Below are 12,394 nucleotides of genomic sequence, written 5' to 3'. Positions count from 1 at the left end.
GGAGGACAAAAAAAACCAACCTTTTTTCGACTGGCCACCAGTTAAAAGGCAGAAATGACACAACGACACCGATATATAAAATTTCATGAATACATGATTCCCTCTGTAGTGTGTTCTCAGTCTCTGAAAGCCATGGCTCAATCTTTCACTGCGATGGAGGAGATTGCCTTGCCTCTGGCTCCAGTCGAAGGAGCTAGGAACAAGTGCTTTACAGCGTTGGCTCCACTTGTTGCATTTTCACTAATAAGACACGCCACTCACACGGTTATTGAATGCTGTTGCTGATGTAGACTGATGAAATGAAATTAAGTTTGTGGTTTTCCTTTGAGGAGCAGCTGAGACAGATTGTCTCGTGGCAAACCTCAGAATGAGCTGTCTGTGAGGATTAATCTGGATTTCATTTCAGTAGATGCTGTGTCAAAAAAAAAAGAAAAGAAAAATGCTTGTTCTAATTTTTCATTTCTGTATATTTAGCCTGGTTAGCTTAGCATAAACTAAACAAGCACGTTGGAGTTTAGCTTTCCGTAAATTTAGAGGAAAACGGCTAGCCAGTCAAAGACTTCAATTTGAAGTCTCCACTTCTGTTGTGCAGGTAGTTTTGGTCTGTCAACGGTGATAATCCGCCGCTGGCACCACAACCTAACTGAGGGATGGACAATGGAGTCCAGTCCTGGCCAAAATCATATTCCCATTTTAAAAGCACCTGCTCCTGTTGTCAAATGACATGTGATGTGTTATTGTAAAGTCAGAATGCTACCGGTCATGTCTTCCTATTAACAGCCCAGATATGAAAGTATTAAAGTGTCCATACTGGAATAAGTTACAGTTTATTTTTTTCATAGTTTTTTCATAATTTATGGACAGTAAATTACTCAGTTTCTTACTCATTGTTGCAGCAAGGGCCAGATGTGATCTCCTTAAAGTGACTTTTAGTTATAATATTGTTATTTTTCTCTGAGTTATTGATTCTGTCACTCGTTAGCTAACATAAGCTAATGTGGGTCTATTAGCCGCAACTTACCAACCACATGACATAACGGTCCGCACTGGCAGAAAGATGGTGCTAAACTTGTTTTTAAAACTTTAACTTCAAGCACTTATTTTTTAAATCCAGCTTCAATACAGTATTATATCTATGTCAGCTTTTAGAGCAGGGCTCCATGATCTAAATTAGCCTTTACATGTGTAGCGTCTGAAAAGAAAGTAGTACTCGTTTTTTTTTCTTTCCTGTTCGTTACTGTGGGCAGTATATCTATCGAGCAGTTTGTCAAAAAACCCTGATACTCTGGTACTAATTGATACTAAAAAATACTGCATTAGATACTCATTTGCAGGAATACTGATACCAAGTCTTCACCTCCTTCAGCTGACGCACAACTTCACACTGCTCTACAGCACACAGCCTCTCCTCTCCACTACTAGCAGCTATACACATAAACAGCAGCACTGTAAACCTGGTGAATCAGTCTTCATGAAAATTTGCATAAGGTCATTAAAGTTCCTGTTTTAATAGCATTGAAATATTAAACAGTTATCATAAATGTTAACCTTGTCAGCACAATGGTGAACATTAGTTTAGCTATTAGCAATTACCCGCATTAGCCTTCTGTTATCATTACGGTAGCAGCTGTGGCTAATAACAAAAAGCTTACTTTAATTTTAGATCTAGACAACAAATGATATCAATCCTGCTCATTTATAGACAGACATAACACAATTCTTTGTGTCTTTGAAGCAAGTCAAAGTGTGTCAAAATCCCTGGTTGCAGTTGAGAAAAGTGTACAGGAAACCAGAAAGCAGAAAAATAAGGGGGAAAAGGTTTTCTTAATTTTGTCTTTTTCCCCTCTGGTATTGAAAATGATATAGAGTATGTTCCTGCATATCAGTATCAAGTTTGAAATACTGGTATAGTGACAACCCCTATAGCTACGCCCTTCTCAGCACTCCTGTAAGTGTGACTTAAATCAAAACAATCCTGCTAATGCAGAGGATACATGGCTTAAGAGCAGCAACACTATTAGTGAGACGTCTCTATACTGTGTGTTGTGCTTTATACAGTTTAAAGAAGCCTTTGCCAGCTCAGATGGTAGCAAAGGAGTGCCAAAGTAAAGGAAGCCAGTGCAATCGATATTATTTAATTAAATAGATATGGTGATTAAACAAAGTAATATATCACTTGTGCAGCAGATGAGCCACTTTGTTTGTAGCACAGGTCAAGAGAAAAAGCTAGCTCTTGTTAAGCCATCAAAAGCAAACTCATCGAAACCTTTATGTTTGTGCAGTTTTACAGCATGTTGCAGTACACAGGTTTTCTGGCACTTACACAACAAGAAGTGACAAATGAAGTGTTAAATAGGAATGAGAATTCTGGTAATTACATCCTTTTGCAATCTGTCTGCTTTGCTTGGCCACAACACTTGATGGATGATACGTAATCATTGCTCTGTGATAGGACATTGTTCAGTCACTTGAGAACGACAAATGGGAGACTTAATTTAAATGGTCTATGAATTGTCCTTTGTTCCCTTTTAACTTGAGATGTTTTTTGGCACTCTAATTTGGCAATTAGTGAGCTACATTTTAATATGCATTTATATGGAAACTTCTGTAATCGCAGCTTTTAGCTTTTATATTTTCCCTTCAGTATGAGTCTGTACAGGAAAAATTACCACCTTTCACAACAGTCAGCCAGGAAAAGAAATTCAATTTCTTTATTGTCCACCTTGTCTTTTTTTTTTCTTACAAGGAGGGGTGGCTTGAGGTGGGGGATATGGTTCTGCCTCGCCTGCATGAGTGCTCCGGAGGGAAAGGCAAACCAAAAGGCATGCCTTTTTAACAAAAGGTCAGTATGGGCTTTTCTTGCTCCCAGTGGATTCTGCATTTCACTCAGGAATAAAGAAAACAACAACTGCTCCTCTTAGTGTGACTCACCAGGCTTAAAAAGGAGATTAAACTCCGTCCCCCACCCCTCACACTTTGCTTGCTCTTTCCAATAGAGAAGTAATGGTCCTCTCTCCCTGCAGATTGTCTTGAATATACCAAGATGATTATCTATTGTGGGTTTGATGAGGCTATAGATGCATGTATAATGTATGTATAATACATCCTCAATATCCATCCTATACCCGTGTCTCCCTCCATGCTAGGATGAATTTCTGTCTTTAAACAATTAGCTAACAGGGCTGTTTTGTTACTGGTCTGGTGAATATCATGCCACCAGTGAATGTCACTTTTTACCCCTTCAGCTGTCCTATGACTGTGTAGGCAGTCAGAGCTGTGGATCCAAATGCAGGACTCAGATGCAGAATTAAATCAAATCACAGCCAGAGAGCACTAGAACTTGAAATGGAATTACTAATCATGGAGAATATGACATGAGAGAAACACACAGCATGATGGGCGACATGACAAAAGGGAGACTAAGACAATATATAAATGCATGCAGGCATTTAGGGAACAGGAAACGGGTGGCAGCACAGCAGACACTAATCAAAGGAGACAAGAGAAGTTAAGCTGAACATAGCACACTCGGGATGAGGGACTATCAAAATAACACAGGAAACTAACACTGAGACAGACTGAGACATACAAACGTGACACAGAGAGAAAGGCAAACACATAAAGATATGGACTGTGGAAACACAAAGGGGAACAAAAAAGGGGAGGCGTGACTGAAGGAGGTACCATGGTTAACTTAAAAGAAGACGAGAAGACTAGACAGGGGACATAGGGAGACAAGTACGGATGACACGGGAACAGACTGATGAAAGGTTACGAAAGTAAAACAGGAAATCACCAGCACTGAGACTAATAAACTATTTAACAAACACAAACTCTTGGTTACCGGTACAACAGTGCATGTCTGCAGCCGTCTGTAGAACACGGGAGGCCCTGTCCACAAACTCGAATACCCATGTGCCCCATGGTATATTACTGGCCACCATTTGGTGTGGGGAGGGGGAGGGGGCTGCTTCCTTATTTACAAGGGGTGACTAAAGTTGATTTGGCAGATTTTACCTGCCTTACTTTTACTTATCATAAACAATGTGATAGCAAACCCACAGTGGGTAGATGTAGGTGGACTGTGGGGCTGCATGTGTTGACTAAATTCACATATATCCCACACAGGCCCAAAGTGGTTGTGCAAACACAGCAGTTTTGCCCTTTAGAGACCATGTATGGGTTTTCCGTCGGCAAACCTACTATAGATTTCGCACAGAAAACCACAACATGGGCCCCGAGGGGCAAAATGACAGTGGTTTAACCCATAAGGGGGGCAATGAGTGTTTTCTGTAGGCACACCCACGATAGGGAGCCCACAGCAGATTACCCAGATCTTTGCTGGTGGTTGGATCTAAATTTTCACCCAGTAGTATACATATTCTGTGGCACAGCATTGTGATGACATAGTTTAAACAAAAAAAACTTGCTGTTTAATCAATGTAGAAAAGAGCGAAAGCTTTGTGTTTCAGTAATAGCAGCAAGCCAGTCTCCTTATCTTTCCCCACTGCTTCAACAGCAAATCCATATAGTGAGGCTAAGTGAAGTGAAACCAAAGTCAAAGTCACTGAGTGGTAATTGTATATGGAAGCCAATACATAAAACGAGTTATCAACATCCAGTCCTGGCATCTTGTCCAAAACGGATGAGCCCATCATTAAAAGGGAGCCTCTTTGTAAGTGTGAGGCCTCCAGAGATCCCCTGCAGATTGCTTATTTCACGGCCCATGTGTGTGATTTCACCCAGATTCTCGGGAATAGACTGTTTAATGATGAATGCAGCCGGCTTGTGAATCTTCTACTCATGCTGCCCAATCCCTATATCCATTCTCCTTTTAACACAACCCAGAGACAAACACTATTAATAGCTCATGCTGTTAACAGTTAATGATGCTCAAATCAAAAGCAGCAGATCAAAGTTTTTTATGTTATTTTTTTTATTTATTTCAAAAAAAGAAGTAATTCAAAGCTCTCACCTACTTGCAGGTGCGGAGATCATGCCATTTTGGGGGGGAAAGGAATAAAGTAAAAATTTGCTCCGAAGTTATTTTGAGCCCGTCTTTTCCCACGCAGATGAAGAGAGGTTTCATGTGCACGCTCAAACAAACTGCAGTAATTACAGCAATTCATGCTCTGCAACAACACTGACGTGTCCTCAAAATGACACTCGGAGGACCATGAGATTAAATTAAAATCAGGACTGCATAAACAAAGACAGTTTCAACATAATCTAAACTTTTTGGTTATCAAAAAAAGTAAAAGAAATAAGTATGGAGAAACCGGAAAGACTTCCAGGAGAGAGGAGTGAGGCTTGAATGCTAAAGAGCAATGCAGGGTGTTGCGAAAATTGCACATCGCATTGCAAATGGAAGAGTTCTTACTGGGAACTTAGGTGTGCATGTGAATCTTGTGTGAATCCGCACACTGTATGTGGTGGAGAGTGTGTCGAAGTACAACCGTGTATTTTCACTAAAATGTAGTTTTTGTTTCATAGACATTCAGTTCTCCTAATAGGACTCTCAGTCTTTTTACACAAAGGTCACAGTCCTAACATCCCAACATCTGATATGGTTTCCACATTCTTCAGATTTCCTTGTTGGACTTTCAGCTTGTTTTGTCACCGTTGCCGGCCGCCATTGCTTATGATCAACAAACTGTATGTTGCCTTAAATGGAAGTAATGTAGCATTGTGTGTGCACATGTTAGTGTATGTGTCTGTATGTTCACATGTCTTCAAACTGCCATTCAAACCTTCACTGAGGGAAGCCCATTTCTCAAATAACATCAGGTATATTGTTGTAACCCTGTCCATTTAGGAAAGTTAGGGTCATGGCTATCAATCTCTGCCTGGTGTCCCGTCTCCTCAGACCTTTTAGCATCCATTCAACCATCCATCTTCTTCCTGTTATCCAATTCAGGGTCACAGAGGCTGGAGCTTATCCCTACTGTCATAGGGTGTGAGGCTGGGTAGCCCTTGGACAGATCTCCAGGCTGACTCAGAGGGAGACACAACCATTCTCCCATTTACACATTCAGACCAATTATAATCACCAATATGTCTGTGAAGGTTCTCAGTCATCCAGGTCATCGTAGTCAAAGGAGCTTGCAAAGAAAAGCGTCTGGACTTCTTTAAGTTGCTTGAAGACGTTTCATCTCTCATCCGAGAAGCTTCTTCAGTTCTAAGGTCAAATGGTGGGGAGTCCCAGATTTAAATGGGGGAATACTCCCAGATTTAAACGGGGGGACACTCCCACTCGGTTTAAATCTGGGACTCTCCACCATTTGACCTTAGAACTGAAGAAGCTTCTCGGATGAGAGGTGAAAAGTCTTCAAGCAACTTAAAGAAGTCCAGACGCTTTTCTTTGCAAGCTCCTTTGACTATAATCACCAATAAACCCAACAATATGCCTTGGGCAGATACAGGCAAACAACATACAAACTGCTCACAGAAAGGCCCCAGCTGTCCAGCAGATTCAAATCCAGGACCTTCATCTTCTGAGACAACAGTGCCAACTACCACAATGCAGCTGCAGCTGAAAAGAAAGCTGAGTGCAGTCCACTAACCTTTCACATTAAAAGCACATTCAACCCAGTTTTAGCCCGGTCCAGCTTGTACCAGTTACACTTTAGTCAGTCTAAAGTGCTGCACTACTACTGTCACTGGGACTCCGCATCTACTCTAGGAGGTGCACACACAACCCTTAAGAACGGACACCAACGAAACCTGAGAATTGCTGCTAACCATGTCAGTCTCTTTATAAAAGTAGCAAACCGATCTTCTGATGGTTGCTTCAAGCAGGAAAACTCACCATGTCACAAACTGACAAAAAGTTCCCTGCACTCAAATGATCTCCACAGTCACAGATCTCAATCCAGCTGGATATTTGCAAGGTGCACTGAATAAAGTGGCCGGTGGGTGAAGATGTATGATTCAGTATGCCTTTCTATTAAAAGATATGTTGTTACACCAAATTCAGCATTTTGAAGTGTTACACAAACATCCTCTTTTAAATTCATCTCAAAGTCCTTTATTTTTTCATTAAAGGAAATTAGTGTGTTGAACATCTGGATTTTCAAACTATTTCCTTACAGTTTCCAGATTTTTAATTTTTTTTAAAATAATAACAGCAAATTTAAAAAAACAACAGAACAACAATATGGCCTAGACTCAAAAGGTAGAACACTTTTTTTTTTTAAAAAAAAGGAAAAAACAAATCAGGAATAAAGATTTTTTTTCTAAACCACCTTTAGGAAATGTCCCTTTGCCTCCTCAACAACATTAAAATTGAATTTTACTCTGTTGGTTCCTGGCCTTGATCTTCACCTGCCTGACCCTTTCTCTAGTCCTTTTGCCACGCTGAGTGAAATGGTTGCCAGCTGTGTTTCAAATGCAATGTCTCCCATGTAAAAAGTAAATTCAGTTTTGCAGTCGAATCATTAACTTTGGAAACTTTCATTTTTCTGATATTTAAGTGTGATAAAATCCTTGCACGATGTGGACTAGAAATCATTCAACCACACGATTTCATGCAGGCAGCAATGGCATTTAATTGAAGATGCATTTAGAAAATAAAGAGCGTGTAAATGTACATGCTGACATAGAAATTACTATAAAAATATGCAGCATGTACTTGATGATACAGGCTCGCCTATATAGCACGTAGTCATTTTTAACTGTTGGTGATTTGATTCCTCTTCTTATCGGCGCAAAATTGCATGCAGTTATATTTTACTTTTCCATCTCCAGCTGTTAAAACTGTCACAGCCTTTGTGTTTGTATGTGTGCGTTACTGTTAAAGTTAGACAAAAACACAGTGTTTGTCAGATCAGAGAATGAGCGTGATCACACTTTTTCAAGAAATAATAGAACAAAACCCAGTCCGCCTTGTGGAGCAGCAACTCGAGAGCTCACTGAGAGTTTTTGCTCCCCAGCTAAAAGCTCACACAATTGATGAGTCAGCCATGATACAGAAATAGGGAATGTTTCACATCTTTCTTTTCGCTCTTTGTGTCACGCGTCTTGGAGACATGCTCCGCATGTTGCACGGGAGACGCGAACTGAGTCACTGTCATCACAATAGGGAATGTAGAGGCTTCATTATTTGCAATGCACATTTCACTGTAGAGATGCTTTTAAGCCTGACAGCCTTGTTTCTTAACTTTGTTTGTACAGTAGGAGCAATCAGCACTCTGCAGTTTCCTCTGCAGTATATGGAGTGTAATTTAGCTGGAATAACATGCTACAGTATTATGTAGTGAAGATGGAGATGGATGGAGCGAAGAACAGTCAGGAAATGTAATGTGCATCACTGTGGTTTGAAGACAGGATTTTCTCTGAACAGGACAGCTGAGAGGACGTGGAATAGAATGAGCAATATACAGTCCTGTGCAAAAGACTCACCCTTCATTTCTTTATATTTTGTTTCCAAGAAGGCAGACTTTTTTAAATTAAAGCCAGAGTTTTCCTTTGGCTGCTTTTTTCACTCTTTTTCAGTCCAGTCCTTGTACCTGACCATTTACCGACTAATTGAATTTTATGTTCATCGAGACCTTTAGCTCTGATCTGACATAACAGACAACTTAACAAAGTATCTTTATGTAACTTTAGGCATGTCGTTACTAGCAGCCGTTCCCATAAACGCATAATTTGTTCTCATTTCTCTAATTACATCTACAAATTATGCCAAATCACACAAGAACTGGACTGAAAATGAAGGGCAACAGTGAACGATAAACCTTATTGTGAAGTTTTTGGTTCAAATTATCATCAGTAAGAACAGAGGAGTTCAGAAGAGAGGCTCATCAGTGAGTGTACACAGCCATCTGTCAGATATTGTGGAGGCTCTGTCATGGTTTTGGGCTGGATTTTATCACAATTGATGGAATTATAAACTCAGAAAGGTACCATTATAGTTTGACCCATATTATCTGGAAAGCATTTGATTGGTAACAGCTTAATTTTCAGCTCGACAAAGATCCCAAACACACAGCTAGTGAAGTAAAAGCTTACATGGATAGAAAAAAACAGACAGTGGAATACTTTCAGTCATGGATTGGCCTCCCCGGAGCCCATACCTCAACATTATTGAAGCAGTGTGGAATTATATATTAAAATACCTTTCCATTGATGTTTCTTAAAGAAAACAGGGTGACTGAGCTCATTATGGCAAAGGATACTTTAGTTTGCATTGTATTACGTAACCTTGCAAATGTAATGAAACCTTTATGGTAGTACATAAAAAATATGCTCATTATTGGAAAAGTAATAGTAATGCCAGATTTTGTGATCATAATAATAATTAGACTATAATGAGAAAGTCTATTTTTGCAATGACTTGTTTTCTTTTCTTTTTTCAGCTTTTCCAAGAAAACTATTGAAGGAAAAAATCTAAACATATTAGATCCGCTATAAATCATAAAGGCAAAATGCAACTAATAACATTAAAGGGCCAAATGTGCTATTTTCTGAGAGTGGCGGCATTTAGATTTTCAATTAAAGTCACCTTTCCAACATGACCTTATTGATGAGACTCTAGCATCACATAACAGCTGCAGGGAGAGAGACTCCCAGTTATCCCAAGAGAGATAACTGGATATGCCTATTCTCTAAACTGCCTCTTAAATTTTGAATATACTGTACACATACCAAACACTATAGTACAAATACGTCTTGAACATGTGTCGACATAAACAGAGCTTTAGTTTAACTGCCTTTCAGTCTTTGAAAGAAGACAGCATGCACCACAGTAAATAACCAACATTACTGTATTAAACTGGTCATTTCAATTTCCCTTTTTCTTGTTGATATTTCTGCAGTGTCTATATGGTAGTTCACTGACTGTCTATTTTGTCTGTCTCCCTCTTTATACCAGCATTGCTGTTCTTTCATCTTACAACCTGTCATCTGTGCCATTCCTAATTAGAACAGTTAATTATACACTATTTCCAGGGACCAAATTGATTTGATCTGCACTGACCTCGCATTATTTGTGTCAAAAGACATGAGCAGAAAATCAATTTTCCGTGCAGCCTTTCTGCTCCTTCAGCCTCAAAAATTCCTGTTTTCTTCTGAATTTAAACTTGGAAATGTAACATCAAACGCTGCTCTGTGAACAAGCACTTGTGTATCCATGCATAATGCAGCCACATTGAAAACACAGTTATTACTATTTGCCATGCTGACTTGCAGTCAGGCATAACGCAGGTTGACAAACAGCATCTGTACAGATATCAGCCTTAAACAAGACAGCGAAGCTCCTTTGTAACATGGGAGTATGCAGAATATACAGTATATGCACTCACGTGAGGAGAATACACGAACATTTGTTCTGTGTGTGTGTGTGTTCAGTTGTTTTTTTCCCTATACAGCATTACTCGTGAGCACCAAATGGACTCATAGGTATCATCAGTACCTCAGTCACCTTGCAACAGAAGACAGAAGCCTATTGATTTGTGGGTGAAGCAATTATATGGCTTTGATAGGCTCCTTTCTGACTTACCACACATGTTGGCATGTATATGCACAACAGAGCAACTGAGCCATTTTTAGAAACGGGCTATGCTATTGGTGCCTTGTTTCTTTTGTAGAAAACAAGATAGAAGATAATCTGCATGATACCACAATAGATTAGCAGTCTCACTTGCAGTTTAATTAGTATTGATCGTGGGATTTTTCTTTGTTAGCAGTGGTTAAATAAAAATCTATCAAAGAGATACTAGTGAAGTTCAAATTTTGTGTAAAGCAGCCACAATCAGTATCGTTGATGATGACAAAGAGTACTGTTAACCTTCCAGCACACAATGTTATTGGATGGGCATTAATAGGACCAGAGGTATAATGAATCTTTGAACATCTGCATAAGTGCTTGTACTGAAGTACAGATTTAAATTAAAATGGAGAACTTTGGTGACATGCTGGTGAGGTGGTTAGCACTGTTGCCTCAGAGCACAGTTGTATTTGGTTTGGGTGTGTGTGTGTGTGTGTTTCATGTACGTGTGTGGGCTTGTCAAAGCACATCGAAGTATCCTCGCCCAAGATACTGAACCCACAGTTACCCCAATGCATCAGTGTGAGGGAGCACTTGTGTGAATGTGTGTATGATTAAGTGAATGGTGCTTGTACTAAAAAGCACTTTGAACGTTTAGTTAGAGTAGGAAGGTGCTGTATAAGTGGCAGTCCATTTGCTATCTACAATGGCTGCTTAATAATTTGTAAGTATGTATTCATACATGAAAATATACAGTATAAACCTACATAAGGCTGAGAGTTAAGTCATCAGCAGGATGATCATGTGATCATATAGCCATATCTGTCTGGTTACAATAAGAATGAGTTCAAATATGACTATGAATAATATTATATAAGTACTTGATGAGAAGTCAGACCCTGCCTTTCACATTAAAAACTCATTCTGCCTTGAGACAGACTGAATGATCTGATGAATGCATAATGAGAAGGAAAGAGGGGGCAAAGGAGCTAGTGCTGGCTCATCATCTACTCTGGTTTTAGTATGCGTAAAGAAAGAAGAGGAAGTGGTTGAACATTTGAACTGCCTGGAAAAAGTCTGCTTCCCGTCTGCTGTGACCTCTGGTGAAACCTGCAGCGAGGCTATAAAATCAAACTCGATTCACTGCATGGAAACCTGCAATAAGTAGTGAGTGTTTGTGTAATGAAGCAAAGGATGACACCAAATTAGACTTTAGACTTTAAAAACGAATGTACTGTCACTTCTTCCCACTTATGTTGGCTAACCTTGTTGAGCACTTAATGCTTCAATAAGTCTACATCAGAGTCATTAGGATGCTTCATCATATGTCTTTTTAGCTTGACTGGACTATTAAAACATCTGATTAAAGCTTAAGCAAGCTCTTCTCATTAGTCTGAAAAGGCACCTCGTTAATTATGTTGTCATTATATCCTTTGCATGAAAGAGATTTTAGTTCATGTGACACAAAGGCACAACCTGCAAGGACGTTATTGTGAATCGTTAATTGGTATTGACTTTACAAAGTGACACGTTTCCCATTTGGTCATTAAACTCATTGAAAGTGTCATGAACCAAGGTGGACATAGCGGGGACCCAAAAGCAGACTCAGTACAAATCTTCTGGAACTATGTACAGGTTTATTGGTTTAACAGAAAAGATCAGGAACAACGAGGGGAGACAAAGATCTAACTTAACGTCGAGGAAATCAGGAACAGAAATGCCCTGGGAAAACGTAATTGGGACCGTCGGAAGAACCAGAGTCAGACAGTGGGATTGGAAGGGAGGGTGTCCGTGGGACAAAATCTAAGGAGGCAGGGACGGAAACTGAAGGTATTCTCTGGCATACAAACAGGCAGGTGGCAGGCTTCAAACGCTGGACGGTGACCACTAAGGGGTGACTATCGGTCT

General features: G+C 39.8%; 1 long non-coding RNA gene across 1 annotated transcript in view; it reads left to right on the top strand.

The window, feature by feature from the left end:
* Nucleotides 1–12,394, top strand: part of LOC102195056 (uncharacterized) — a 74,990-nt gene that overhangs the window by 18,153 nt on the left and 44,443 nt on the right. The window contains exon 2 of the long non-coding RNA XR_312078.1: nt 2,747–2,842. This is a non-coding gene — a long non-coding RNA (uncharacterized LOC102195056). The remainder of the gene's footprint in view (nt 1–2,746; nt 2,843–12,394) is intronic.

This window comes from Pundamilia nyererei, unplaced genomic scaffold (assembly GCF_000239375.1).
Source record: "Pundamilia nyererei isolate P.nyererei 1_Seehausen unplaced genomic scaffold, PunNye1.0 scaffold00185, whole genome shotgun sequence".
NCBI classification, from domain to species: domain Eukaryota; kingdom Metazoa; phylum Chordata; class Actinopteri; order Cichliformes; family Cichlidae; genus Pundamilia; species Pundamilia nyererei.
This window is presented reverse-complemented; position numbering and strand designations above follow the sequence as displayed.